Raw genomic sequence first — 7,087 nt, 5'->3', positions numbered from 1 at the left:
TACAAAATTTACATTTTTCTTTGTGTAGTCCTGAAATATCTGTGTAGAAATGCCCATGATTTCATTCAGAACTCTGCACTTCCCAAACCACACACACACGCATCAATTCTGTCAATTCCACAACCTCTGCTACTGGCTACTCTCACTGCCAAGGTTTCCTTTACAACATAGTTTTTTTTTTATGTCAATTCATTTCCCTAGAAAATGTACAGAGAAGCTAAAAGAAAAAAACTTATTCTACTACTTAGAGAACACTATGGATGTTTTTGTACATATCCTCTCAAATTTGTTGTATTCAAATATACACATGAATATCTATCTGTCTATATACTTGTTTATCTATAAAAATACATTTACACAAGTGGGATTAAACACATACTATGTATTTACAAAAATGGCATTAAATGAATACTATTTTGTAACCCCTTCCATCTTTCCATCTCAATACACTATTTGTAGCATCATTTTCAATGAATATTTTGATGATTGTGGAAGGGCCCTAGGCAAGTAATTTTCTTCATGAGGAGGGGGAGTTAGAGTCAGTGGCATTGCTACACTGACACATAGGCGCTCATGAAATAATTATTCAGTGCTGCCCACCTCGGCAGAGAAGCTAGGGTCATCATCAGATTTGAAATATCTAAAGTGAATAGAAAGCTGTTTCAGCAATGCAGACAATTAAGTGCATTGTTGTGGGTGATGGTGCCATTAGTAAAACATATCTCCTGATATCCTGCACATGAACAAATTTCCATCTGACTATGTACCGACTGTGTTTGACAACAATGCAGTCACAGTTATGATTGCTGGAGGGCTGTGTACTCCTGGACTTTTTGATACTTGAGGAGAAGAGGGTTATGGCAGACTACAATCACTGAGTTATCCACAAACAGATATATTTCTAGTCTGTTTTCCAGTGGTCTCTCCATCCTCAGCTGAAAATGTGAAAGACAAGTCAGTGCCTGAGATAACTCAGCACTGTCCAAACCTCCTTTCTTGCCTGTTGGGACCCAAATTGATCTCAGAGCTGACCCCTCAGCTCTTGAGAAACTTGCCAAGAAAAAACAGAAACCTATCACTCCAGAGACTGCTGAAAAGCTGGCCCATGACCTGAAGGCTGCCAAGTGTGTGGCATGTTCTGCACTCACACAGCAAGGCCTAGAGAATGTGTTTGATGAAGCAGTATTGGCTGCCCTGGAGTCTCCAGACCGCAGAAGGGTCACAGGTGTATGCTGCTTGAGCATCTCTCCAGAGCCCTTTCTGCACAGCTGGTGTCAGCATCATACTAAAAACAATATTTAAATTAAACTGAAGATTAAAAATTAAAATTTTTTGCAATAATGACAAGTACCCTGCACCTACCCATAGCACTCATGTGAAACAAGGGCCATAGGTAGGGTCCCTATCCCCCTCTCAATACTAGTTATTTTTGAATAATTGTGTGTTATCAGAAAAGTGATCAGTACTAACTTTCAATCTGTTGTTTCAAAAATGTTTTTGTTTGTTTGTTCAAAAGCCAGACATGCTTCTGATGACTCTGCAACAGACTGATTTGGGTGGTTGAAGCTGCTCCTGAGTTCCACTCGGGAGTGATCTGGGACATCTAGTTTTTGTTTTTTCTTTATTTTTTTTTTTGGCAGGAGAGTGTGTGTGGGATTTGTTTTTATTTAGTCATCTTTTAGAAATTCATTAACCATTGAACAGCCCTTTAGGGGAGGGGCTTGGAGTGATTCCACATTCAGCTTCCTAGACCTAGTTTAGAGTATGTTCCCTGCCTGGTGCTCTTAAGTTAGTAAATGCCTCATTTAATGACATAGTCCTTTTTGAAAGTTGTCTTTTCTCTCCACCCTTGAGTAGGTTCAGTGTTTGATGAAACTCATGAAAGTGGGTAGAACTATCTTGCCCCCCCCCACTCTTCTCTAGGAGGTACTATAAATGCCATGGACTTCCACGGACATTTGTTAGCCATTTGCTGATTTTTTTTGAAGTTAATTTCTAACTTCTTTCACTGATAAATGAAGAAAAGTATTGTACCTCTTGAAAAATACCAAATGGGTCGAGTACATAGTTTTTTAAAAAACAATATTTTATCCTTGTCAGCCATGGTCTTATATGATTAGCATAGATGCGCAGCTTACCAGTGCATGATATGGTGTTCTAGATCACAGCTGAAGACCTGGTATTTTGAGGTGTGGTGCTAGAAGATAGACATCTCTGGAATGATGAACATACCCTTTCAAGTTATGAGGATGGAGACCTGTTTCATGATGAAAGCAAGGGTGGGGTGAAGGTGGAGAGAACATCTAACAACATGAGGACCAGGCAGGGGAGTCTCCTAATTTCCATTTTGCATTAGGAACCCTATAGCAGCCAACTGAGTCTCTCTAGTTAAAAAAAAAAAATCATGGACAGAGTCTTATGAAGACTTTGCATAAGTGTTAATAGGGATTTTATCAGCTTATTTTGGCTGCAGTTTTCAGTTTTTTTAAATGTTTAGGCAATCTCCACCTTTCCCAAGTCCTCATTCTAGTAGATTCATTAGTGTTGAACCAATGCTTTTTATGTCTCAATTCTTTGCATATGCATTCTTTTCAGGCATATTAAACAAACAAACAAACAAACAAACAAACACCCTCAGAAAAAAGATGATTATTGCTGGGTTGAGTAAAATCAAAGAAAGATTTCTCAAAGAGAAGAGCTAGTTCATTTGGGACACATTGTAATGACTTTATCAGAGGGATTTGGATCATGAAAGAGTTGTCCTTAACTGAGTTGAAACATGATGTTCTCTAGCAACTCTGGAAACTCTAGTTTGTAGACTCATTTTTGAGTTGACAAGTTCTATGTCCCATAGGGAGCTGCCCAAAGTTGCTAATGAGGGCATCTGTGAGTCTGGACGGTCTCCTGAGGGGGTTCCAGTGAAGACTTCAGGCTTGTTTTATGGACACACCCACACTTTAGGGAACTTTTCAAACCAAACTTTCTGGGATTTATGTGTCACCACACAATAATTTCCCTTGACTTAAATGACCAAGAGGGAAAACAATACTGTTTTTCAAGTTGAATGTCTTGGCTCAAGGAGCAGTGGCTGAGGAAACATTATGAACAGAGTAGAATCATGTAGATGTCACATGCCTTCATCCAGGTCAAAGGCAGACCACCAAGGCTGCTGTCTGACACGGGTTCTGTGTGATGGCGATGGCAGAGGTTAAGAGTGGGGTGGTATAGACACTGAATGTCTTCATAAATGCCCCAAAGGCTGAAAATTTTGGCTGAGTTATCTGGTGTTCTTAAACATTCCAGGCAGTTCAGGGGCTTGGGATGAGCCCATGTGCATTTAAGGGGAAAGACATAATAATCTTCTGGAATGCACCATAACCCAAACTGGTCCCCTGTGATCTGTGATTGGAGAAAGGAGGCACCTGCAGGCTGGCAGTTCCTTCCTCCCCACCCCCACCCTGGTCTCAGAGTGACTCACAGTCCATTGAGGTCCTCTCCTTTGGGCAACTGATTTCTTGTGGTACAGAGAGGCCCTTTGCCCCACCTTCTCAGTGGGTTCTTTCACACCTTTCCTGTCAAGTAGGAAATGCAGGCAAGTCTACTTAAGCTGTACAGTCGGTGTGACCCATACAGTCAATCTGCATTAGTACAGGAAACATCTTATAACTTTAGTGAGTCGTATTGAGAAATTTCCCCTCAAATGCCAGTCCTGCATCACATATCAAAGTAGATTTGATTTACCAATACTGAGATCGGTCTTTGCCTTCCCTAACCCCTTTGTGCTCTAGGAATTAACATTTCCATCTAGATTTTCACCTCCCTGACATCCACAGTTACTAATACTTTTGATCAAGGCTAACACTGTACTAAGAGGTTTAGTTCCACCTTTGGGTGGCATGAGAGATCTACCTGGGTATATGATGTGTTTGAGGTGAGATGTGGGCTTCCCTGGCCCACACCTTCGCCAACACCCAGCATGTTTGCAGAGGGCATGCTCTGCTTCTTCTCCTACAGGTTAACTACCAAAAAGCTGGGAGTCCAGTTCCTACTAATATGCTCAACATCTTATTGGTTCTACTTCCTTGAACAGGGCAAATTATAAAGACAGCACTTGATCTTTAGGTCAAAAGGCCCTAATTTTTAAATGCTCTAAAATTGTAATAAAATACACAATATAAAATTTACCATCTTAGCCATTGTGGGCAGCTCAGTGGCATTAAGCACAGCTGCATCATTGTGCAACCATCACCACCACCCAAGTGCAGAACTCTTCTCATCTTGCAAAAGTGCAAATCGGGACCCAGTACAGAACTCCTCATTCTCCCCATCCCCTGGCAACCATCATGCTACCTGCTGTCTCTATGAATCTGATGACCCTAGGTACCTCATATAAGTGGAGTCAAACAATATTTGTCCATTTATGACTAGTTTATTTCACTTGGCATAAAGTCTTCCAGGTTCACCCACGTGGTAGCATGTGTCACATTTTCCCTCCATTTTATGGCTGATTAATATTCCACTGTATGTATATTCCATATTTTGTTTACCCATTCATCTATCCACACACACTGTGTTTCTCTCATCTTCTGACTCTTATAAGTAATGCTGCTATGACCATGGGTATACACATATGGCCCTGGTTGTTGTTATCAAACATTTTTACTTTCAGATAGTTGTAGATTTGCAAGCAGTTGCATGAAATTATACAGGTGCATGTGTGGGTTATCTTATTATTTATGTAGATTCATTGTTCTGCCATGAAAATCAAGGCACAGGTCAGTTCCATCATCAAAAAGATCCCTCGTGTGGACAGACCCCAAAGTTCAGCTCTAGATTTCATGGTCCATTTCTAAAGGGTGACAATAAATTGCATAGCTGAGTCCCCCTTTGGCGATGCCCTGCTCCAGGTTTCCCGCTGACCCCAGAAGTGGAGCACTGGAGGCACCTGGGCCTCAGTGATGGTTCCTCACTGCATGCTTAAGTAAGCTGTGGCATCCAGGGTGGTGAATGGGGCAAAGGACAGGGCACTTCAGCCAATGCTGTCACGTCACGTCCTTGTCCTGCTCAACAACCACCATGCTTATGCCGTCAGTCACCACACTGCTAGTCAAAGCCCAACTGAAGTGGCCTTGCAAATGAAATGCTTCACTAGAACAGTGCTGCCAATAGGAATAATATGGGAGCCACACTTGCCATTTTCAATTTTAAAGTAGTCACATTGAAAGTCAAAAGATATGCTTGAAATTAATTTTAATAATACATTGTGTTTAATCTAATATATGTATAATATTATCATTTTAACATGAAATCAGTGTAAACATGTTCAATGAGGTATTTTACATCCTTTTTCTCATACTAAGTCTCTGATATATGGTGCATATTTTGCACGTATAGTGCATCTCAGTTTGAACTAACCACATTTTAGAGGCTCAATGGCTAGATGTGTTTGACAGCATAGATTTAGAAGCAAATTCTATGCAATGAAACTCTATGACTGCTTGTTTTCCGAGGACCTTGTCAATCCCACTGGTGTGAACATTTGCTGTGATCAGCACTCAGGTAAGCCACGCATTGGGCCAGCTGGTAGTGGGGAATATACCAGGCTTGCTCTTAGGATTTTTACCTTGGGAACCTGCTGCTTATCAGCAGCCTCAGTTGGTCTACCTGTTCAGTGGCCCCAATATCAGAACTTGTATAGAAGACCAGAGAATAAGGACTTGGCACAGATATGCATGTTGACAACTTGGGACACAGTGGAGGCAAAGCTAGCTGGTAATAGCTTTTAAAGGAACTGCAGTGGAATTCCAGACTGTTGGAAAGGAGTGAAACTCTGCACCTTTGTACAGTTCCAGGTAGAACTTGGAAGTTGATATAGTTTCCTGGACCCAAGGGGCTTGGACTTCCACATTAATCACCTGGCTTGACCTCACAGGGGCTCCAGCATGAGGACAGCCCCTCTCTATCCCTAGGCACTTCTGCCCCAGCATTCCTCCCAGGAGTTGGCACTGCCACCCACTTCCAGCCACCTCAGGAGATAGCTGGAATGCCAGCACCCTACAGGCACCCTTTGTCAGCTAAAAGCACCATAGAAATGGGTGTTTGGATAAAAAGTCCTCTGTGTGTTGTAGGCTGGGACAACGTCTATCACGGCCTACTCTTTCATCATGGGCATTTTTCTCTATATGCTTAATGCTCCTGGAGAGAAGTACAAATTTTCTGCAAAATGTATGGTTTACTGGGCTTGCACACTGGATGTTCTTCTAAGAAAGGCTGCTACTGAGTGTCTGACCCATACTCCTTGTCCTCATCCTTTCCTCACGCAAGCGTGTGAATAGCACACTTTGATCTCCTGGAATGAAAAGTGTGTCCAGAGGGAGTCTGTATATTTTGCATATGGGATGAAATACATTATTATGGTTAATTTCACTCATTTCATTTTACTTTTTTAATGTGGCTACTTGAAATCCACCTCTGTGGTTTGCATTGTGTTTCTGCTGTGCAGCTTTTCTCCAGTGGATGCTGGACACTGTAGCACCCTGGACTGGGAGTCATGACACCTGCCTACAATGCTATCTGTTGCACTAACCAAACTGAAGGCTTTGAGCACATCCCTCCTCTGGGCCTCAGTTTCCTCATCTGTGAAATAGGAGAGTTGAACTAGATAATGTCCAAATCACCTTTCAGCTTCTCTGCTACCCAAATAATGTGGGTTATTGAGAAAGAAATGATGGTTTGGCACAGCCAGCCTCTGCTGCTGCAGAGACAGGGTTCACAGACACCCCATTCTGATCAAAAGTTAAACAGCAGAGTATTGGTAAATGGACAGGCATGGTGCGCAGTTTTTTTCATTATTCATTAGCCATCTCCCATCTGAATTCCCTGAGGACTCTTCTCCCTTTGGAAACCTGAGCTCCTGCATCTCATCATGGCCCTGCCCAGGAGGTGCCTTGAGCCTGAGAAACCCTCCTTGCAGCCACCAAAAATGCAGCACCCTACTCTCAGGAATGCATCCCAGGGCAAGCAAGCAAAGACATTAACTGCCTCTTCCAGGAATTCTTCTACAGAAATCTTTTAAGAAATGGAGGGG

At 42.1% G+C, this 7,087-nt stretch overlaps 1 pseudogene; it reads left to right on the top strand.

The window, feature by feature from the left end:
• The first annotated feature begins 668 nt into the window (after positions 1-668).
• Positions 669-1,302, top strand: LOC123809518 (annotated as a pseudogene).
• The last annotated feature ends 5,785 nt before the right edge of the window (positions 1,303-7,087 follow it).

This window comes from Phyllostomus hastatus, unplaced genomic scaffold, assembly GCF_019186645.2.
Source record: "Phyllostomus hastatus isolate PE091 unplaced genomic scaffold, TTU_PhHast_1.1 phas_scaffold_55, whole genome shotgun sequence".
NCBI lineage: Eukaryota > Metazoa > Chordata > Mammalia > Chiroptera > Phyllostomidae > Phyllostomus > Phyllostomus hastatus.
This window is presented reverse-complemented; position numbering and strand designations above follow the sequence as displayed.